The sequence below is a fragment of the Sminthopsis crassicaudata genome, chromosome 3, assembly GCF_048593235.1.
Source record: "Sminthopsis crassicaudata isolate SCR6 chromosome 3, ASM4859323v1, whole genome shotgun sequence".
In the NCBI taxonomy this organism is placed as follows: domain Eukaryota; kingdom Metazoa; phylum Chordata; class Mammalia; order Dasyuromorphia; family Dasyuridae; genus Sminthopsis; species Sminthopsis crassicaudata.
In genome coordinates this window covers 289,640,713-289,665,267 of record NC_133619.1, presented here as the reverse complement: position 1 = coordinate 289,665,267, position 24,555 = coordinate 289,640,713, and the positions used below count along the sequence as shown (strand labels likewise).

Below are 24,555 nucleotides of genomic sequence, written 5' to 3'. Positions count from 1 at the left end.
CTTACTGTGTGCCAGCGATAATTTAAGCCCTTACCAAAGGGAAACGCGATTATCAGGAGGTTACTTATGAGTGTGTCAGCCCAGGCTGCGGTTTCCCTTTCTTTCCTATCACTGAAAAGGGGAGGGGGGGGGGTAGAGAAAGAGGGAGGAGGACACAATCCACAACCGAACGGGGCCAAAATATTGGGAGCAAGTGACGTAGAATGGAAAAGTGATCCTCTGCATTTGCCTAGGACAGATTCCTATAATTTTAGATCTCCCAAGATCCTTTCCAAAAGATTCTCCTGTTACCCAAATCCAGCCCCACCTCCCCCTCCCTTTAAACTAAAGCTCGCAAAGCGGTGGTTATATGTGGATTGGCTAGTACTAAAATATCCATGGGGTGGCAGTAACAGTATCTTCTTTATGACTTGCAGCAAACCAGAGAATGCATTCAATCAAATGAACTGATCTTGTAGAAACACTGGAATCATTTATGCATTGCAGTTTCTTTCTCTCCCTCTCTTTCTTCCTTGGGATATTTTGAGTGGATTGTATCTATTAATCAAGACCTCTTGTTATATGTCGTTCCTTTGTCATTTTCAGTAAAGATTGGCATCATTCAGGGCAAATGCACAACTGCTTTTCCCCCCCAAAATCATTTTTGGGGGCTGTCGATGGAGTGCTAGCTAGGACCCAGGAGACATCCTTCCAAACAGCAGGGGTTGTGTGCTTCCACATAGCAGTACAGTACAAGGAAAACCCCATCGGATCTGTTATTGCAGGATACTTGTGAAATATACATAGGATTCTTTCTTTCTTATGGCTGCATCCCGGATTTGGAAATTTTACATGGGCACTAGGAAGCTTTGAAAGGCTCCATGCACAGAGAAGATTTGCAACCAGGACTCCTCTTGCCACAGAGCTCACTGACTTGTTCAGTTATCATTCCTTTTTCTTTTCTTTAGCTTTTCCCCCTTTTTTTTTTCTTTTCTCTCCTCTCTTTTCTGCATCCCTCCTGTTCTGTTTCTCCTCTTTCCCTTAGTCTTTTATTACTGCTTCACACCTGGATCATATCTTCACTGAACGAGTACTTTGAGAACTAACAGAAGACAGTCTTGTGGGGAAAGATCTATATGGAATTATCGGCTTTTATGGTGAACTTGGCACTTGTGAATGGGTATCTTGTTCGCATTATTAATTACTAGCAAAAAAAAAAAAAAAATCACACACGGGAGTAAAACGTGGATTCTCTGAATACGCATTGTGATGACCAGCAATTACCTTATTGACTGATATCAAGATCGGAATATTTTGGAAGACTGTGGGTAAGGTCATTTTATCTATGCAAACCCATTAGTGGAGTTACGAAACTTGGTGGTTTGTAATTGAAATGGGTACTTCCTTGATTGCCGCATTACATTGATATGTGTGATCTGACTATTATTGGCAGTGAATGAAATAACTGCAGTTGTCCCCCCCCTTTTTTTAATGCATTTCGTGATGATCAATGCATAACATTTTTTTTTCAATTATCTTAATATGGAAGAGTGGCTTGAATTTATTCTCGGTAAACACTCTTTGTCTGGATGCAATATTTGTAGCTCCTACGTTCTGAATAGGAAGCACATCAGTGAAAAGAGCACTTAGTGGTGAAACCTATTTAAAAATGAAATGGGCTACTCTTCATTCACTAAAACAAATATGTTTTCAACTCTGAGTGGCATTCTGCTGCATTTCATAGCTGCAATGGAACTGGTGAAAAAGCCTGATCAAGTTCTTAAACTTTAAGGCGATAATTACCTTTAATTGCTTTCTAGCTTGGGGTTACTGAGATTTATTAAGTGCTCTCTATACTTTTTTTTTTTTTTTTTCTTTAATCTACTCATTATCATTCAGGAAAAAAATGCGAAAATTGTCAACTGGAAAATGGTGGCTATATCCAGAATAATAATAGTGAAACATAATATCAAAAGTCATCCACCTTTCGAGATTCCCAGAATCAGCATCCCAATAATCCCTTATTTACCCAATATCCTAAATAAGGGAAGCCTAGACCCACGTGCAGGGGAGTTGAAGGTGTGGAAGTGGAGACCTTATCTCCAACCTCTTATTCATATGCAGCCAGCTTGGAAAATGCAGGCAATTAAAGACTTCTGTTAATGTTCATCCTGAAGTGCCCTGTCTGCTTCATCTATTTTACCCTACAGTAAAAAGTTAAAGGGACCAGAGCCCTGAGAACGGTGAAGCATATTCAGTTTGGGAAACTGGATGGGGGGCAGGGGGGATGGGGAGGGGAATCAATGCTGATGACGTTGCTTAGTGCACTGTACTGCAATGCTAAAGTGATATATACTGTATACGTCTATATGCATGTAGAGAGGAGAGAAGGCTTCCTCTCTTTCACCTGGATGGTTCATTAATAAAGAAGGAGAGAAGAGATGCAGATCTGTGATGGATGATAGTCGTGCATAATCGGTTATTATGTAACTTCATTACATCAGCGGTCTTCAGTCGGCGATAGTGAGAGGAGATGATCTCTTAGTGTATCAATCACCGATTTAACTTTTGAATGCTTGTGACAGCTGGAGAGGAAGGAGGGCACACAGATTAGTTTCAGGGCTCGGGTAAACCCTGATCTCTTCCTGGCCAATTTAATGTGAGTTTTCTCACAGTGAGTTCTCTGGGACAGCAGATCACAAAAGCTCCGGGGCTGCACTGTGGCCATTTCAGCCACACCCGTGGACAGTCAGAAAGCACTCTGCAATGTTGTCCCGCAAGTCTCTTTGCCTTGTTGGGACTGGGTACTCCCCACCAAGGTCATGGTTCTCTACCCTGTGTTCTAAATATGCGATTATCACACAGCAGAGGCATAACTTAGATTGAAATGAAAACTGTGAAAAGAATCATTTCCTGGTGACCCTTCTAGCAGTTTTGAAAGGTAGGGCTTGATGGTGGGTTCACCCGGATAGTTGCAGGTCTTAAAAATTGTTATTGCTTACTACATGATCAAGAGATGGATGTTTTAGGACCTTTCTTTCTTTCTTAATTTCTTTCTTTCATTCTTTCCTCCCTCTCTTCCTTCCTTCCTTCCTTCCTTCCTTCCTTCCTTCCTTCCTTCCTTCCTTCCTTCCTTCCTTCCTTCCTTCCTTCCTTCCTTCCTTCCTTCCTTCCTTCCTTCCTTCCTTCCTTCCTTCCTTCCTTCCTTCCTTCCTTCCTTCCTTCCTTCCTCTCTCCCTTCCTCTCTCCCTTCCTCTTTCCCTTCCTCCCTCTCTCTCTTCTCTTTTTCTTTCTTCCTTTCTTCTTCCCTCCCTCCCTCCCTTCCTTTCTCTTCCTTGTTTCCTTCTTTCTTTCTTTTTTTCCTTCCTTTATCTTCCTTCCTTTATCTTCCTTCCTTCCTTTCTTCCTTCCTTCCTTCCTTCCTTTCTTTCTTTCTTTCTTTCTTTCTTTCTTTCTTTCTTCTTCTTTCTTTCTTTCTTTCTTTCTTTCTTTCTTTCTTTCTTTCTTTCTTTCTTTCTTTCTTTCTTTCTTTCTTTCCTCCTTTCTTTCTTTCTTTCTTTCTTTCTTCTTTCTTCTTTCTTTCTTTCTTTCTTTCTTTCTTTCTTTCTTTCTTTCTTTCTCTCTCTCTCTTTCTTTCTTTCTTTCCTCTTTTCTTTCCTCCTTTCTTTCAATGATGAATATATTTAAAACTGGCCTGTTTTAGTCAGTAGAAAGCAGGAAAACAAAATATTCAAAGTTAATATCCTGATCTATTTGCTAAATTTAAAATGCATATGGACTCCTCATTTACCTAAATGCCAGTGAAAAAGAGCTATATATGTTCAAGTTTTAATTATTTAAGAACTTAAAAGACGTGTTGCAGCAGCCTGTGACTTTTGCCAGACAAATGAATAGATATTCCATCTTCATTTTAGATAGAAGGAAATGCTGCATAATAAAACATTGTTTATCCTGTTTTTCTTATGATGCTTTGCATTTTTCAAAGCAACAGTAATAATAGAAGTACTGAATTACCCTCCTGAACATTACACTTTTTGAGAAATCTGTTTTCCATATCTAAGGGCTTCATTTTCTGAAAATGTAACCCAGATAAAATCTTAGCCTCTCGATGGAGCTATCTTATCAACCACCTGCTTGTACTCTTATGATTTCAATTTTCAAAGAAGGCCTATATAAGATTTTTCTATTAGGGAGAGGCGAGAGGAATATCCCCTTCTCTTCTACTCCTATCCTTAATACCTTTTCTTGAACTCTTTTTAGCCCTGTATTGGTAAGAGCAATAGTCTGGATACATACTGTTAACTTTGAGATTTGTTTTCAACATTAGTTAGTGCTGTGGTTTTATTTAGAGTTTTAAGTTAAAATAGTGATGGAGGTTTTTTTTTTTTTTTTTTTTTTCCCTTCAGGACTTATTCAGATGCTAATATATTTTACTAATATAGTTTAAGGCTTGACATTCATATTCTCTATTGAGCAACTAGGAAATTGGATGTGAAGTTAACTCCTGGTTCCATCCTTCAGGGGTCAGAATAACACTATGGCAGCTCACATGCTTCAGTTCATCTCTTTGATTATATGCAGAAATTTCTATGGCATGTCTTTTTTTTTTCCTTGTCCCCTACTTTATTATTTGAAGAATTATTTGGAGGAATGTTTCTGAGACTTAAGTCATACACATCATAAACAATGATTGCTCTGGAGAAGGTTTTGCAAACTCAGTTGTGTATGAAAATAAATAATTTTGGGGGGGAAGAAGAGGTAGTGTAAGAGTCAGTCAATACAGGAAACATATACATGCATTTGCAGTCATTTTCCTACAAGAATAAATACTTACATTTGAAAAAAAAGGTTTCAATAATCTTAATGATACTTCATAGGTTACTGTTTCCTTTAGAAAAGGATTATCAAACCCCAACTGCTTATGACATTTCAGTATGCTGCAGGAGGTGGGAGAATGAAATAAAAGACTCCTTTAATGGGGAAGTTTTTTTCCCCAATGCTAAGCTGTGGACTATTTTACATGTAATACTTTTTTTCTATTTTCTACTGCCATTTTAGAAGTTAGATAAGAAAAGACATTTGAAGACTATCCTCACCACTTCCCTTAAAAATAGAAGCTACTGACAGGTTCTTTTCTTTTTTTTTTTTTCTTTTTTCCCCACCCAGCAAAAGCAAGAGATTTGGTTAAGTAGAAACAATGTTTCTAAATCATAATGCAATATTTTAAAGGGACTTGGATTCCTTAATCTCATGTTTCTAATGGTTAATCAAAATTCATTGTGACTTCTAAAATAACTAAAAATATTATACATCTCTAAGAATAAAAAAAATTGAGATTCTATTAATATTTTCATTCCAAAATATTTTAGCCTCTTATACACTGAAGTGTTTGGGATATACTTTGTCTTACAACAGATATGATCTTTAGTGCTTGACAAGTCTCTTGTTTTTATAAAGCAGGCTATTTTTATAATTCATGGCAATTGAAAAATCTAAGTACAAACTGATTAATATGATTAAAAAATGGCAAGTTATCTAGTGGTGCTCGAGTTATAAAGTATAATTATGGTGCTACTGTTTGTGCAGCTATAGATAAGGTGGTGTCAGCATTTTTATTATTAAATTCCATTCTTCATATCAGAATTCCCACAAAAAGAAAGGATGCAGTGATATTTTACTATCATTATGTCAAGTAGGGCTAATCACATGTACATTATACATCCTCAAAGCATAGAGAGGTGTAAAAGCTCTATACACTCCATTAAAGTTAATAGGCAAATGGAATCACAAAGGAAATAATACATTTTGGTGGTTAAACAGCACATTGAGACCAAGAAAGTTTGGGAAATTATCCATCACTTTCTTTGGCTACTAAATAGCATTTTTTTTTTCTAAAAACATTTGAAGATCTTGGAATGTCATCAAAGTCCCAGTGTGGGTAGTCTCATCCCTAAGATATCAAAACTTTAGTAATCTCATTGATTTGCCATAATTGAATAAAATGATTTTCAGTAGTTTTAGATTTATGGTAACTGAGGATATTTTATTTAGCTCACTATTTCTTCTTATGATTTTATTTTTATAGAGGAAATTGTTTCCCATTATGAAGACTTTGCTTTGTAGGTCTCTATAATTGTATTATCATAAATCAATAAACAAGAATTAAAAACATGGATCCACACATTTGTTGATTCTGAATTATTTTAGAATTTGCTTTTTGTCTTAGTTTTTGACTACTTGAGGATAGGTGATTGTCCAATTATCATTCTTAACAGTCCAGAGGTTTTATACCTGGAAAAGACTTTAAAGAACTTATAGTTCAATCTCCTCATTTAACAGAGGATAAAAACCAAATCCAAAGAAGATATTTAATAACTAATGTCATACAGGCACTGTATCAAATCTGGGCTTTGGATCCCACTTCTTTGATTCTAAATTCAACAGTCGTTCCACTGCATTACATTGCTTTGCATGTCTTTTACTTTCTTATTGCATTTGTTTCTAATATGAAAGAAGTTAAGATTTCTTCAATGTGAGGGACTTCTAGTGTGGAAAAGCCCTTTCTGCCAAAGTAAATGGAAATTTTTATTGAAGAGAGGTCTAAAGCACAAGAAGTTATAACTTCCTATAATTATAGAATTAGTATCAGAATCAGAATTTGAATTCAGGTTTTCCTGACCTCTATCCATTATAATTCTGTCTTTCATATCAACATAATATATTTAGATTTAGTGGTGTGATTTAAGGAAAGTGTGAATCATGGCAAATTGTGTCAATTTCATTATAATATGGGGAGTGCTAAACTGAAGAAGGGAGAAAAAAAACCTTTGAAAAGATATTTTGAAAGCTACTAGGACCTCAAAGAAAGTAGTATTCAACTATAGACCCTCTTATTTAAAGAAATTTTTATGTCCCATTGTATTATTTCAATTCTCAGCATGCATATTTATCTAATACCATCAATGCCTATCATTGGCTTAATTCCTGTATCTCCATGGTATTGAGAAGAGTGCTAATTTCTCCTGTTTCATGGAAATGTCTTGAATGTGCAGAAACAGATTTGCAAAACTAGACTATAGGATTGTGTATTAGCACTTGTTTATTTGACAAATTTAGCTAATCGCCTTACCAATATGCTTTTAATTTTTTTTCCCTGATAATCCTACCCTGGAGTATCCTGTAGTTTATGTAATATTCAATTATAGGACAATCATATGGCTCAACGGACATACATTTACTGCTTATCCCTGACCACTGATTTACAAAGAAAGGTCCTTAATTGGTGTGTTCCCTAGATTCCTTTGTATGTAGATGAAACTCAAATGTCAAAAGATTGAATCCTAAATTTTTGCCTCATGGAAGGAGGCCTAGGCTGTTATTTTATGAAATTTTCAACAGTCATGTAATGGGAAATAGTTAAAACAAGGGAAGAATAGAAACTTGGTCTCTATACATATGCATATTATATACATATCATATATATGTGTATATGCATACATATGTGTGTGATATGAGATCTAAATATGTAGGTATTTTCATTTTACTATGTTTCTTTGTCTTATTTCAGTATAGTGATGCTGCTAAACTACTTTTTTATGAAAAGTGATATAAAATAGTCTTTTTTATAAGTCCATTTCCATGCCATAACTATCTCTGGGGCTGGCTGAAAAAATTTCTCAGATTATGACAACAAATCCCCTTCCTGAAAATTTTGTGTCCCCCCTACCCCTGTAGTGACTCTAATAGGAAGGTAATTGATTCACATTTTTGCTTGATTCCTTTTTGGACCTCTTTCTCATTGCATCCCCTTTTCTCCCCTGAGATAGTTTTTGCAAGTACATAACCAGATTTAAAAATGTAAGTTACTCAGTGCATAGGCAAACAAAAATTAAGTTTATCCATTATTTTTATTTCAGACAGCTCTAAATTTTTTTTCACATGTATGGCACTATTCAGAGCATTACTATTTAGTACCACTTAGGTTGCTAACAGGTACAATAGAAAGAACAGTCAACTTCAAGTCAGGAAGACCTGAATTCAAATCCAGTGTCAGGCACTTTACTAGCTTTGTGGCTTTGGGCAAGTCACTTAGCTTTGTTTGTATGATTCAGTTACTTCCTATGTACAATTGGGATAATAATAACATCTACCTCTCAGAGTTGTTGTAAAGGATAAAGTGAGATAATTATAGTGCTTATAGTATTAATATTTGTAATAATGATTTTATTAATTAGAATAGTGCCTAGTATATTGTAAACACTAAATAAATGTTCATTATTGTTATTGATATTAGATGAGGTAGTAATAGTGATTATAATAATAGCCCACATTATATGATTGAGAAAATAATGCATAGTTCAAAAACCATTAAAGAGAAGCTCCAAAGGTTCATGAAAGTACAATCTTATAACAAAAGATTTTCAATAGTATTTCAGTCCTTTTATCCTGCATTAGTTATGTCTAATTTTTAATATGAATACCAATCCTTATAATTATTATATGAAACTATTTTAAGTCATCTATTTGAGTAATGTGTTATCCTATGAAGTAATAAAAATTAACTGAATCCTGTCCTCTGAAAGCTTGTCACTTAAAACCAAGAATAATATTAAAGATTTCCAGAAAACAGGAGAAAAGTGAATAAGAACATATTACAACACGGTTGATTCAAACCTAGTCTCCAGGAAGCTAGATGGCATTGCGGATGAATCACTGGATCTTTTATCAGGAGAACTAAGCTCAAATCCAGCCTTCAGTACTTACTAGTTCTGTGACCTTCAACAAGTCACTTATTTTTGGTTTGTTTTAGTTTCCTCCTCTGTAAGAGATGAATAATAATAGCACTTGCAGGGTTATTTGGAGAATAAAAATAAGATAATATTTGTAAAAGACCATATAAATGCCAGCTGTTATTATTATACAAATCGTAGCCAATTTAGTAGTGTTAATAAGAAAATTTTTCTCAAATTCTTGATAAACTTTCCAGAATATCTATAATTCTTTCCATGTGAATATTCCCTCCAAGAATACATACAGACTTCAAGTCTTCTCTGCCTGCCTCTCCTGCAGTAATTTTGTCCATGGTCTCCGATATGATAACCATACAGATATATTCATTCTTCATGACCTCTTTCAGGCTCTCCCTCTCCTGACATATATGACTTGGAAACTATGCTTTTGTGTGGATATGTCAAATTCCAAGCTTTTCTTTCCATTTCGCTTCATTATGTGTTTTATCTTCTGCATTAGAATATAAGCTTATTGAAGACAAGACACTTTCTTTTTTCTATTTCTAGCTTAGTATACTATGTAGCACATAGTATATCCTTAACAATACTTCTTCACTTGACATGCAATAGCCTTCTCCTAACTTTAGGAAAATAAATTGATTATTTGGTAATACACTCTTTAGTCATGATGGCTGATGAAACAAAAAAGATATTTAAAACATAAATATTGGATACATATTGCTTTTGCCATAAATTTATAGTTGATTGTATTTAAAAGATGAAAACAAAAATTATTTGCTACAAGAATGTCCAGATATTGATTTACATAGACTGCTTTTAAAAATAGATAAAGAAAAAAGAAATTCCCATTTTTAAAAATTTGTTATTAGAATTTAGGTGCAAATGCACAATATATGTGATTCTAAACATCAAGAACATGATTTCATTGTATACATCCTTAGAAAAGTGAATATCTTTTAGGCTCTGATGTCAATTTAAAAAATATATTTCTAATTTCCAAGAAGAGTATACTGTTGGTATTCCAATCCATCATATTCATTTTTGTCATTTTCATGTTTTTATTTTCTCTGAATTAATCAATTATATTCCTATATTTTAAGAAATAAGTTGATCTTAGTGGATAGTAGTAATCATAATAATAATTAGAATTATTATTTAACCTTGGGTTTCTTAAATGTTTTTCAACTCATGATTCCTTTTTGCCCAAGAAATTTTCATACCACACTTGATATATAAGTTTATAAAATCAAGTATTTACTGATAATAAATAATAATTGTGATCCCATCATTCAGTTACAAGATCTCATATGGGGTTGGGACACATAGTTTAAGAAGTTAAGATCTAATCCCCATTTTTTCCCTCTGTGCAGATATTCTACAGTAAGGCCACATTGTGAAGTAGTATGAATTGCTTCATTTTGACCTATTCCCTTCCTTGGAAATCATTCCTCCTCTATCACTACTGACCTATTAATAAGAACATAGATTCTCCATTTTTGTTTGACCTCTTCTTATGAACTCTTTCATAGCATCCTTCCTCCTTCTGCAGATAGTCATTCTGAGTGCCTTATCATCTTTATACATATATACATATATATTTACACATACATATTTACAAATATATATATATATATATATATATATATATATATATATATATATATATAATCTAATATGGTCCTTCCTAAAGCTACCCTATGCTTGTTTCCATTTCCTTTGATCACTTCTGTTTTCTTTTTATAATTTACATTTTCCAATATTCTAATTCATTTCTTAATGGTCAGGCTTTCAATACTTCATAAAGTGATAATTGACAAATAAAAGTTATCTTAAAAAGAAAAGGTTAGAGGAATCATACGTGCATTATAATAATGGTTCTCAATAGATAATCTGTCATTCCTTGTTTTCTAAGCAAAGAAATGATTCTAATGAGGAGAATTTAATATCAGATAGAATAGTAAACTGGTACTACAAAGAGGTCATACTTACACAGGGTTTTCAGACTTGTGAAAAACTGTCTATGTTTTCTCATATGCTTCAAGAACAGCTTTGTGAAGTTCATGCTATTATCATTGCCACTATACAGATGAGAATACAATTTCAGAGATACTAACTTCACAAAGGATATTCAGCTATTAGTGTCCTTAGCAGGACTCTAGCTCACATCTTCATGATTCTAGGTACAGCATTTTATACAATATAATGCGTTATTCTCCATTTCCCATTTCTGGGTCCTTGTACTACATGCTCCTAATGCTTAGAATACACTTTTACCTCCATAAATCTTTATTTTCCTTAAAAGTTCAATTCAAGTGCCATCTTATTTATAGATGAAACCATTCCTTATCCTTTCCCCCACCCCAACTACATATATATGTTGTAAATGTGGTCTGCAGGATAAAATATATGTGCTTTGAGGGCAGAAGAGTTTTCTTTTTTGTCTTTGAATTTCCAGATTCTGCACAATGTCTGGCATGTAGCAGATGCTTAATAAATTCTTATAGAATATTTGTCTCAGTAGTAGCATGGAAAACAGAAGGGACATATCATTTTACATAGGTGACACTTCATAGTACTCTTTTTATCAAGTCATGTGATTAATAATTAATCAGGTTGTATAGAGGATTAGCCTTGCTAACTAACTTGCCTAGCTAGGCAGTTAGGTGGCATAAGAAATAGAATACTACATTTTATGACAGAAAGACCTGAGTTCAAATACTGGTTCAGATACTTAAAATTTGTGTGACACAAATATGTCATTTAACTATTCTTGGCTTCAGTGGCCTTATCTACAAAATGGAGAGAGAAAAACATCATGGGTACCTACCTGCACCATAGGGTCATTGTTAGGATCAAATGAGCCTGAAAGCATTATATACATGCTATTGATTTGTCATTTGATCTGTTTATATATCAGTAGTCTCATTCTATTGATTTATTTATTATTTTCATATATAGTTTCTCCTCTTTCTTTTTTTTTTTCGTTTTGAGCTATTAGAGAAACTTTCTTTTGTTTGTTTGTTTGTTTGTTTTTTTATTTTATTTTATAATTATAACTTTTTTTGACAGTACATATGCATGGGTAATTTTTACAACATTATCCCTTGCACTTACTTCTGTTCAGATTTTTTCCCTTCTTCCCCCAACCCCCTCCCCCAGATGGCAGGCAGTCTTATACATATTAAATATATTATAATATATTCTAGATACAATATATGTGTGTAGAACCGAATTTCTTGTTGCACAGGAAGAATTGGATTCAGAAGGTAAAAAATAACAGTTTACACTCATTTCCCAGTGTTCCTTTTCTGGATGTAGCTGATTCTGTCCTTCATTGATCAATTGGAATTGGATTAGCTCTTCTCTATGTTGAAGATATCCACTTCTATCAGAATACATCCTCGTACAATATCATTGTTGAAATGTATAATGATCTTCTGGTTCTGCTCGTTTCACTTAGCAAGTGAAGTGTAAGTCTCTCCAAGCCTCTCTGTATTCCTCCTGTTGGTCATTTCTTACGGAACAATAATATTCCATAACATTCATATAATTATGGTATAATTTACCCAACCATTCTCCAATTGATGGACATCCATTCATCTTCCAGCTTCTAGCCACTATGAAAAGGGCTGCCACAAACATTTTGGCACATACAGGTCCCTTTCCCTTCTTTAGTATTTCTTTGGGATATAAGCCCAGTAGTAGCACTGCTGGATCAAAGGGTATGCACATTTTGATAACTTTTTGGGCATAATTCCAGATTTCTCTCCAGAATGGTTGGATTCTTTCACAACTCCACCAACAATGCATCAGTGTCCCAGTTTTCCCACAGCCCCTCCAACATTCATCGTTATTTGTTCCTGTCATCTTAGCCAATCTGACAGGTGTGTAATGATATCTCCTCTTTCAACAGCAAAGCTACAATTATTGTATAATGAGTAGGGTGAGGAGGCATCCAATGAATTGATTCTAGTCTTTTCAAGAACTTGTAGCAACAAGTGCTATGAGCACATAGCAGTTTCTTGACAAAAATTGATCCAAATTTCAATTTTAACTATTCTTTTCCTTGCTCTGTATAAATTGAATATTCAAAGGCTAACTAATTCAGAGCAATAGAATTAATGGAATATTCATTATGAACTATTTTATTTCAGATTGAAGGAATGGACATGTATATATATATATATGAGATGTATATAGGACTAGAAATTGGGAATTCCTTAGATAACTCATAACTTTCATACTTGTTTTGCAGGCCTGGGTTCATCTAGTGAAATACACAAAGCAATGCCTGCCTGCAGAAGACACCAAATTCCAGGTTTTTGCTTTAAAGTGCTAGTATGCCTCACTATGATCATTTCTACCAAAACATACTTAACAAGCACTTAACCAGAACCCTAAGGAAGGAAATGTTGCCCAAGGTGACTTTCTCTAGGACCTTCACAGACCTTCAAATAAAGTCAGAGTACAAACATACCTTTGCTCTGAATAGATTTGTCTTAATGAACAAAGGATTTGGAAGGGAGCCTCTGAGAACAAGTTTGGCATTAAAAACCCATATTGTATTGTAAACAACTAAAGGGCTTCCTCGAGTTTGGGAATTAAGCAGTAAGGGAACTAGTGAAAAATAGTATGTAGTTAAGGAAGGAGAAAAAAGAAGGAAGGTAGGCAGAACAGAACAACTGGTTAACTCAGGGTCAGTCCACATTCCTGATGACTTTCTTTTTATCATCTCTTTGCCTGTCTTATGTTGAATACTTGTCCAGAAATAGTCATGTCCTGATTTTTTTTCTCTTCCCATTTTCCTTGTTTCCTCCTACAGAGAAGCAAACCAAGCTGTCAGACCTAAGCATGCCCAGTAGCCTTAAGCAGAATTTTTTCCTCTTTGCATCTAAGAAGCTACATTTTTCTCACTTACACACTTAATTATGTACCTGAGCATTGTTAAATGTGTCAGCAGACCAAGAAACTGGAAACCATCCTTTCTTGCAAAAGAACAGAGCATTTTACATAGTTGCTTTGATGAGTGATTTTAAGAAGTTGCCATAAACCCTAGGATCTTGCTGAGTGATTCCTGACGATAATAGCACATAAGGATAATATGGGCAGAGGTTTTTGGGAGGAAGGGGAGGTGTTATTTCTTCTTCTCTGGAGTGCTATTGAGGCAAGTCTTATGATTTGCAACAATGGAAATATTAATAGATTTGGAGCACAGAACACAGGCACAAATGGCTATGACATTTATCTTTAATATCAGTATACTTTTTGGCAGTTAGTTTCTCTGGGCTGCTGGTTTATTATCTGAAAATGAGAGAGTTGCACTAGATCATCTTTAGGGGCAGCAAGATAGAGCAGCAACCTTGAAGTTAGGAGGACCTGAGTTCAAATGTAGCCTCAGATACTTAAACTCTTACTAACTCTGTCACTCCTGGGCAAGTGACTGAATTAATTGTCTCACAAAAGAAAAAAAAAAAAGAGAAAGGAATTTCATCTTTAAATTTCCTCAAAGTTCTAAATCTCTAATTCTAGATATAATTAAATCAGTCAAAAAAAAAAAAAGATGTTAAAGTGAATGTTTGAAAGGGTATGTTTTTTTGCTTTTGTTTTTGTTTTTTTTGGTGGGGAATGAGAAATCAAAGTTTATATCAGAGTGGCAAGGTGAAAAAGTATATTTCAAGAAATTTTAGTATCAGCATATGGAAGTAAACAATTGTTTTACAGAAGAATTTTATTAGACATATTAATAAACATATTGAAGTGATATACTGTAATTATTCCTTTATAAATAATGGTAGTAATTTTGAACTTTTGGCAAAGAAAATGAAAGATTAGCTTTCTTTGAATCCAAAAATATCCTGCTTTCAAATTCTTTATTTATCCAATCTTTATTTTATGGCATTCAATGAAGCAATTTGTTTTTTGTGCTATATTTTCATTTTCTTTTTACTCTATTCACCCTTTGCTACAAGTTCTATTGAAGTTCATTTTACAAGTTCATTTTCTCACAGTTGGGTAATAGGAAAATAAATAAAATTCCTTGCTGTTATAAGGTAGATGATAAAAAGTTGGTGACAGACAAGTTCGTTAGTCCATCCTCAAAATCATATTGACTATTTCACCCAATATGTTTTTAATACTATTTTATCTAGTGAAATTCAAATGAAATAGTCAATTAGTCTTCCATTTCTTGAGGTTATGATAATGGTGTCCATTGTAAGCACCTGGTTTATATTTCTTTGATCAATCAATGACTAATCAAAAAGAACTTATTAAATAACTACTATATACCAAGAACTAGACCAAATACTGTGGATACAAAGACAAAGTGAAATGGATCTTCCCCTCAAGGAGTTTTCATATTCTATTAGTGAAAACAATTTTAAGTATAGAAACAATATAATGATACATAATGATATAGAAATAAACATAATGAATAAAACTAAGTTTGCTTTGGAAAACAGAGCACTGGTATCTATGGGGAAGGAGAAGGGAAGACTTCAAATGAGTCATAACTTGAGCTTCAGAGAAATAAAGCACTTCGCAAAAGCTTAGAGCCCTGTGTAATGGTGATGATGGTACTTGTCATGTTATTATTATTAAAATATTCTTACAGGTCTTCCTACCAAAAGAGAAAAGAGTGTTAGATTTGGAGTAGAGAAGATTTTGCCAACTACTACCTGTGTGACCCCAGGTCTCAGTTTTGGAATGGAGTTGTGCTCAATGAACTCTAAAGTCCCTGCAGTATTTGTCAATGTTTTCATTATATTTCATTTTATAAAACAGTCATCAACAACATTCCAGAAAACTTCCCAAATATACTTTACTTATATGGAAGAAAGATATTTACTTCCCTTTCTAGTTCAATATGGGGGTGGAAAGGAGAAGGAAATGCGAAATAGCTGAATCTATACAAAAATAGTTATGATTATCAATCAATAAGTATTTTTCTGCATTTTTATTTTTTCTGGTTATACATTTACATGTATATTATTTTTTAAATACACATTTCTTTATGAATCATGTTGGGAGAGAAAAATCAAAACAAAAAGGAAAAAGCACAGGAGAGAAAAAAACAAAAAAACAGAAAAAAGAAGTGAACATAGCATGCATTGCTTTACCTTCAATCTCCATAGTTCTTTTTCAGATGGTATTTTCTATCCAAAGTTCAACAAGTATTTATTGCTAATTACTTCAATTATTGTTGAGTCATCTCTGACTGGTTATTTTTTTTTTGGTAAAGGTACTGAAGTATTTGCTATTTCTTTTTTCAGGTCATCTATTGCACAAACAGGATAATGCGATTTGCTCAGGCCATACAGCTAGTATCTGAGGCCATATTTGCATTGAGGTCCTTTTGACTTCAAAACTGGCTTGCTATCCACTATACTACCTAGCCATCCCACTATAATTATTATGTCAAATCTCACATAATAAAAAGCCTTACCAACATTGCTAAAAGATTTTAAAATTACAACAACCCTACTATTACAATAACCCTATTAGGTAGATCATGTAATTAGTGTTATATTCATTTTAAAAGAAAGAGGAAAGAAGTTTCTGAGAGAATTAAGTATGTCTCTGTAATTGTGAAATTAACACATTCGATAGACAAGCATTTATTGAACATTTATAACATACCTAGCATGCAAAACCAGGAATGATAGTCCTTGCTTTCAAGGAGTTTATATTCTTTGTTGTGAGGGTGGGAAATTAGACAACTACTAAGTATCTGATCTCCTGACTTCAAGTCAGAATAGTCTGTTCTTTCTACAATGCAGCTTGTTCTAGAAAAAGGTCTCTAGTACACATACTCTTTGAAGAATTTATATCACAAGAATCATCCAAAATGAGAAGACATAGTATTAGGGTTAAACTGAATCATGTTAGTTCAGGCTCATTGTGGGGATGAGTTCTATGCATATTCTAGGAATGCTATGTGTTGATTGCTCTGAGATTTTTGTTCTAATTTCAGGGTCTCTAATATAGTTACTAAGTATGATTAAAATTATCAAGCTATGGATGTAATTAAGATAGATTTTTTTTGTTACTAGTCATAGTTAATACCTCTTTAAGAAATGACCTTTAAGAAGAAACTAGTTTTCTAATGGAAGAGTTCCTTCTCAGAAGGATTTCTTCTGGGTTATAGCACAGAAATAGATTCTAATGGGAACCTTATGAATTGTACTCCTATTATTATTGCTTATGAGTACATCTTATTAACAATCATTTAGTAGACCCAATTGCCTATTATCAAAGGCTTTTACTCAAGTATCATAGCAAGAAGAGTAATTACAAAATACTCTCACTGCTTTCTATAGTCATTCTCTCTTACAAATATATATTCTATCCATTGGGTAAGTGTGTTTTCTATATATGCCATCTCATCTTTCTCTTCAGTAACTTTGCTCATCATGCTCTTCTGGTCAGGATTGCCTTCCTTCATACTCTACATTACTCAATCAGTTAGTTAACAAGTATTTATTAAGTTTTTAGAACACAATAATTATGATATGCATTGTGGAATACCAATGAAGCAAAGGCAACTGACAATTCCTATTACTTTGGAGCAAGGAAGACTTTTCTCTCTTCTTACTTTCTTAGCTATACTTAAGTACTTTATGTCCTATTAAGTCATGTATCTCTCTTTCAAAATATATGCAGATATCATGGAAGAAAGAGGAAAGAGAAATTTCACTTTTCCTGTATCTTCTCTCAAGTTGTCAATCAAGTTGTCTCTCAACATCAACTAGCATTTTCACCAATTCTCCAATTCATAAAATTCATCCAAGACATAACTATTTAAAACCTCAAGAGGCTTGCATGGATAATTTGCTTGCTTAGCCAATTGTTCCTTTCTTAATTCAATCAGAAAGATGTTTTTCTTCTTAAAGGCTTCAGATTCAGATACATCATTATACTTGATTTCAATACCTCATTAATATTTTGGGATTATATTCTAGACCTTTTCTGACTATATTCGAGGTAGTAGAGAAACCCCTCTTTTATAGCATAATAGAATTATTAAGCATGATCCTTGGGCTTAAGAAACTTATAGTGTAATTAAAAGAAGGCTGACTGGGCAGAAATCATTAGGGATCACAAATATTAAGTGGGCTGACATGTAGATTGAAACTACAATGGGAGCACAAGGCAAAAGAAGCCCTTAGACGTTAAAACTGTCAGGGATTGCTTAATATAGATAATAAAATTTGAATTGTACTTGGATGAATGAATATAATTTGATTTTATTAGACTCTGAACTCCTTGAGAACAGGGACTTGTTTTTGTTGTTTGTATTGTGTTTTTCGATTTCCTTTTATTCCCAAATGTTAAAACACTTTCTGATACTTAGTAGGAACTTAATAAATATTTGATAACTAACTGATTGAGTAATGTAGAGTATGAAGGAGGGCAATCCTGACCAGAAGAGCACGATGAGCAAAGTTATTGAAGAGATAGCTGGCCTGGCATACATAGAAAACACACAAAAGAGACTGCCTAGAATAGAAGAGCTTACATTGGGAATATTTGAAAGTCAAGTTGGAAAGGCAAAAATGGCACCAGACTGTGGAACATCTTATGTGGCAGGCAGAAGAGTTTAGCGTGAAGGAGCTAGACTTGCAGTAGCCCTCAAACTTTTAAAATAGGGGGCCAGTTCACTGTTTCTCAGACTTTTGGAGGGCTGAACTATAGTAAAAACAAAAACTCACACTCTGTCTCCATCCCTCAGCCCATTTACCATAACCTGACGAGCTGCATAAACGTCCTCATCAGGAAAGCAGGCTATAGTTTGAGAACCCCTGACAGAGTAAGAAAAAACTTTTTAGAAGACTTAAAAATTGGTGGTGTTAAAATCAAAAGCAAAAAATTTGGGATGGATAGTGTTTTGTGTATGTGTGTGTGTGTGTGTGTGTGTGTGTGTGTGTGTGTATGTGTGTGTGTGCTAGCACAAATATGTTTTTCAGTTCTTTTTAAGAGAGAAGTTTGAATTTTATTGTGTTAATTTTGAGATAATAGTAGAAGTAGTGATATATCCTATGGTCTATGCGTGGCTGTAACATTTCTTTATATCATTCTTTCAGTTGTTCATGTTTCAGTCATGTCAGACTCTATGATCCCATTTTTGGGATTTTCTTGGCAAATAGATAAGAATACTTTACAATTTTCTTCTCTCCTGCTTTTACAGATGAAAAGACTAAGGCAAATTGGGTTAATTACCTTATTTAGGGTCACACAACTAGTCACTATCTCAGACCAGTTTTGACTTTAGGACTTTCTGATTTCAGGTTTGTTGCTCTCTCCACTGTGCCTCCTAACAACTCTTATATAGAATGAAAATACACATTATCCTCGTTAATAAGAAGAACTCATTTTTAGATTACAAATAAATGAATATACTCAGACCTTACACAGCATTTTGTTCTGTAACTTCCTTATGAGGTTACCATATAAAAGTTTTGTGTATTAAAATTATCAGTTAGTATCACTCCATTTAGTCCCAAGGACTATAAGCTCCTTGAAATAAGAGTCAGTGTCTTAAAATTCTTATCTTCTCCTGATTCAAGTATGTTATTCTGCATACAATAAGTATTTAATAAATAAGGAAAGATTACTGAATTTATTTCAATTTATTTCAAATCCTAGTCATGCCACTTTCCACCATGGTGATATTGAACAAGTCATTTAATTTCTTGGGATCCAAAACTAGGAGGACTTCAAAGACTTTAATTTTATAGATAAATAAATGGAAGCAAGTAGAAAAGTTACTCACTTATCCAAGGTCATTCAGATAGGAAGTCTTAGGTTTGGAAATTTGAACACAGAGACTTTGCCACTATACTATAAGCTCTAAGATTCCTCCCAACTCGTTCATGATCCTATTATAACAACATCTTTAATTTGTTTTATTAGGTTTATTTTATTTGCTTTAAGTTTTTTTAATATAGTTTTTATTTACCAGATATATGCATAGGTAATTTTACAGCATTTACAATTGCCAAACCTTTTGTTCTAATTTTCCCCTTCCTTCCCCATCCCCCAGATGGCAGGTTGACCAGTACATGTTAAATATGTTAAAGTATAAATTAAATACAATATATGTATACATGTCCAAACAGTTGTTTTGCTGTACAAAAAGAATCGGACATTGAAACAGTGTACAATTAGCCTGTGAAGAAAATAAAAAATGCAGGCAGACAAAAATAGCGGGATTGGGAATTCTATGTAGTGGTTCATAGTCATCTCCCAGAATTCATTCGCTGGGTGTAGCTGGTTCAGTTCATTACTGCTCTATGGGAATTGGTTTGGTTCATGTCACTGTTGAAGATGGCCACATCCATCAGAATTGATCATCATATAGTATTATTGTTGAAGTATATAATGATCTCTTGGTCCTGCTCATTTCACTCTTGTTTTAAGTTTTTATTGGCAAATATTCAATAAGCTCAAATTGATTTATAAAATAGAAACCTTTATAGTGACTGATCTTTTGTTAGTCACTGATTCAAAAGCTTTGAATGAATCAACTAGCCAATTAACTAAAAACCTTAAATTGATATTTAGCCCCACTGAACCGATTTCACATTTTAATGAAGTTAAAATGGTCAAATCAATTAGGTATGTATATATTACCTAGATAATATTTCAGCTAACTTGTCTCAATGTATGTTTTCTTTTCTACAGATTCTATATTTTATCTCACAAACTTTTCATTGGTGAAAGATTATAGGATAAATAGAGAAAACAAGAGTGATAATTTAGGGCAAAGGAGATATACTTTGATAGGGATTTTGGTTCATTTCCAAACCCTTAGAATGAGTATTTCCTTTGTACCTTTTTTATATATTTGTTTTAAAAACAGAACATGAGACTTGGTTTTATTAGCATTTTGGATTAACTTGTTCTCCTTATCATAGTCTCTGTATTTCACATCTACTTTAACTGAACAAAACTTAAAGACTTTAAGTTCATCTATTGAACATTTCTTATTGATTTCATCATTTTATTTGTGAATAGCACACTGTTCTTTTTATCTTTATAGACTTGTAGAACTCCATTATAGCATTGCCACACACAGTGCACATCCTGTACAGTAGGTAAGTAATGTTATTTTTAATTTCCTGTTCAAAATCGATGTAGGTGGTGTGGTAGATGAGTGAATGCTGCTGGAACAGACTGTGCATTAGGGAAAGCTATTTAAACATCATCTATATTTGTAACTTTATGAAAGGAATTACTATTTCCTTTTGCCATGTTTAAATTTAAAAATTTCTTAATGCTATAAATTGTGAAGGTGTGGCATAATAGTCTAAGCATCTACCTTGGAATTCCCTATTTTCTGAAACCAGATATTTCAATTCTAGTAGGGATGACTCATATCTTAATAGTTTAGAATTTCTAATAAGATGAAAAGACTATCTTCTACAGGCAGTAAAGTATTATGGATAGAGTCATTGACTGGAATTTAGAAAAACCTATTATCAAATCCCACCGCTAGCACTACTTACTGGCTATCTGACAAATCACCTAACTTTTATCAGTCTCAACTTCCTCTTATATAAAATAGGTATAAGGCATATCTGTAGCAATTATTTCATATTTGAATCAATTACTTTATCTAAAATGATTATCAAACTTTTAGAATGTTAAATATTAGATAAGCACATCCTAGTTTTACTTTAGATACCATTTATTAGATACTAGTTACTAAATATTATAAATAATAGATAGCACTAGTCTTTAGATATTCACTATATATTAAATATTAATTTTGTGTTACTATTAATTTTCTGGGTTTATACCTGAAATTTTTAAGTGACTTATGGAAATTATCAACCATCTCAAGTAATAGCACAAAGACTACCAAATTTGGAATTAGAAAACATGGGCACTAATTCTGCCTTAATCACTTGAGTTCATATGACTGCTCTGCTATCTGTAAGAATTTATTTGATTCTCAGATTCTTTATCTGTACAATGAAGGAGCTGAATTATATAGTTCTAAATCTATGACATTCTATCTTCAGGATGGGAATCATAAACTAAGTTTATAAGGACTAGTTCATCATTTTGATCTATCTGACTACTGATGGTAGCAAAGAGAATGCCAGAGTTAGGATACAGATGTTAAATGTGGATTAACCCCTTCAACATAAAAAAGTTTCAGAAATTATTCAACTAAACTCTACCCTTCCACCACTATCATTATCTTGATCATCAGAATGGTACAATAGGAAAAAAAAAAAAAAAAAAAAAAAAAAAACATTGAATTTGGAATTTAGAAGTGAAGCAGTACACCAGAAGTTAGAAGACATGAATTCTAGTCCTGTCTTTACTATTTATGAAGTTATTTAACTCAATCAAACTTTCTTCTCATCATCATCATCATATCACATGTGTAATCACTGACACAATCATCTGGTTCTGGATCCTGAGTAGTCAATTAAGTATGTGCATGAAACACAACAAGCAAAATCTCAAAATCTTAAGACAGTCACTAAATAGACCAAAAGCAGTTAGTTATGCTCTGTGAAGTATGTTAAGCTACAGAATATAATTTCTTTCAGCCTTTTCATTTAATTATCTTTCATTGTTCCTTAAGGAATTGATCATATTTTGCAATGAAACTTTTTATTTCCTCATAGCTTTGGCCTTCCTTGGAAATTTCTTTTTACTGAAACCAATTTCACCTATATGGTATTTTATTGCACTTTGTAATGCAAATGGACATGTAGTTCCTACAGAAATATTTTGTCATAATGCTATAACTTTGCTGCAAAATCCTGTGCTCTAGTGAAAATCAATGCAACAACAATTCAATTCAACATAAATATTTATTTAGGGTCTAATATGTTTCTAACACCATGCTAGATGGTCCAGGAGGCAAAGGAATTTACAAACAGAGTGTTTTTTCATAAGACTTTATCATCCAGTTGTGGAATGAAAGTCAAATACATGAAATATTATAAAAAGAAGGCAAGCTAATTACAAGATGACTGAGAAGAAATGGTAAGAGGAGTAGGTGGGGAACCAGAAGACCAATGTTACTGAAGTTAAATCTGGATAGTTTTAAAGAATTAAAAATTTTATTTAAAAAATAGTTAAAATCATTTGAAGTGAAACTTGGTAAAGAAAGGTGAAAATGTTGCTATTTCTCCTTGCCTTTGACACATATCCCTTGAATCTTTTACCTTTTTTCTTTTTTTTTTCTTCTGTAATGAAAAGAATATCGCGCATGCAGAGAATAGCTAGCATTTATACAGTACTTTGATATTTTCAAAGAATAATATATATATTATGGGAACAAAATGAAATAGTATATATATAATATATATATATATATATATATATATATATATATATATATATATATATATATATATATATATATATATATATATATATATATGTGTGTGTGTGTGTGTGTGTGTGTGTGTGTGTGTGTGTGTGTATGTATGTATATACTATTTCATTTTGTTCCCATAATAATCCTAGGAAGGGAATGTGACTATTATCTCCATTTACAGAGGGGAAACTGAATCAGATATTAAATGACTAAGCAGGGTAACATTCTAGTAAGTGTGTAAGGCGCAATTTCAACTCATGTCTTCCTGATTCCAAGTCTAGCCCTCTTATCTAATGTACTACATAGTTGCCTATATAAAGAAAAATCTGATTACCCCTTTTCAGGAACTTAGGTTTTATGTATGCTTAATACAGGTGAACACTTTCAAAGCAAGTATATAAGCAAATATATATTATTAAATGCTTAAATATATATAATTTGTGAGAATTCTTAGGTAGCATATAAGACAAAGCCCTTAGTGTATATTTGCTACATCCCAATTATATGTCATTGGCTGCAATTGTTTGACATCATCACATATTGTCAAAAAAGTAGGTGATTTAAGTGTCAATCAGTAAGAGCATATAACCTGATACAAAGAAAAGTATATGGAAACTTTCTGTAATGAGATCTTCCAAAGCAAAAATTAATTATGGTTTGCGGTTAGTTTAAAAAAGGCCTTACATGGATGATTAGCTTTTAAGTTGGGCAGTGGAGGAAGAAAAGGCTATGGATTAGCAAGTTTGATGGAAGACACAATTTCAAATAGAAGCAACAGAGATGGAGAAGTGAACAGGGAATATCTATGGAAAAACTATTTTTAAGAATAATTGAAGATGAATTTTGATAGGTAAAGGAGGGTTGTGTGATATGGCATTAAATACTAGATTTAAATGTTTATATTTTATTTTATGAATGCTAGGAAGTCTCTAGAGTTGGAAGCTTCTTTTTTGTGTCATATACTACATCAACAGTCTAGTGAAGACTGTGGAGGACCCTTTCTCAGAATAATGTTTTGAAATATATAAAATGAAATAACAGGATTGCAATGGAAATTAATTATATTGAAACACTTTTACTTGATATACAATGATATAAAGTTCACTGATCTAAAGTCTACCAATGAATTTAAAGGTTCTTTAACAGATAAGTAGTTAAATGACGCCACTTAATTATAGAAATAAAGAGTTACAGAATTGTAGAACTATAGAATCTTTGAGTGTAAACTGACTTTAGGCATCATTAGGTCATCAATGCTATAATTAATAGGTGAAGAATCTCAGGGCCAGAAAAAGGAACTGAGTTGTCCAATGGCATATAGAACCAGAATTAAAACCTATGTCATAAGTCCTTGAATCAAGTTCTTTTTTAATTACACCAAAGTATTTCAGAAGCAATAATTTGGCTTCTGTATTATAAGAAAGAAAATGGAGACAGGTCAGATAAGTAGATGACAAGTTGTAAAGCAAAATGAATCATAAG

General features: G+C 33.1%; 1 protein-coding gene across 2 annotated transcripts in view; it reads left to right on the top strand.

Moving 5' to 3' along the window:
* Positions 1 to 433: 433 nt before the first annotated feature.
* IL1RAPL1 (interleukin 1 receptor accessory protein like 1) overlaps positions 434 to 24,555 on the top strand; it is a 1,478,533-nt gene continuing 1,454,411 nt past the window's right edge. The window contains exons 1-2 of one of the 2 annotated variants that reach the window (XM_074300887.1): positions 434 to 1,307; positions 20,770 to 20,824. The gene's annotated coding sequence lies outside the window, so the exon portion shown is untranslated. The remainder of the gene's footprint in view (positions 1,308 to 20,769; positions 20,825 to 24,555) is intronic. The other variant, XM_074300886.1, reaches the window with a different exon arrangement.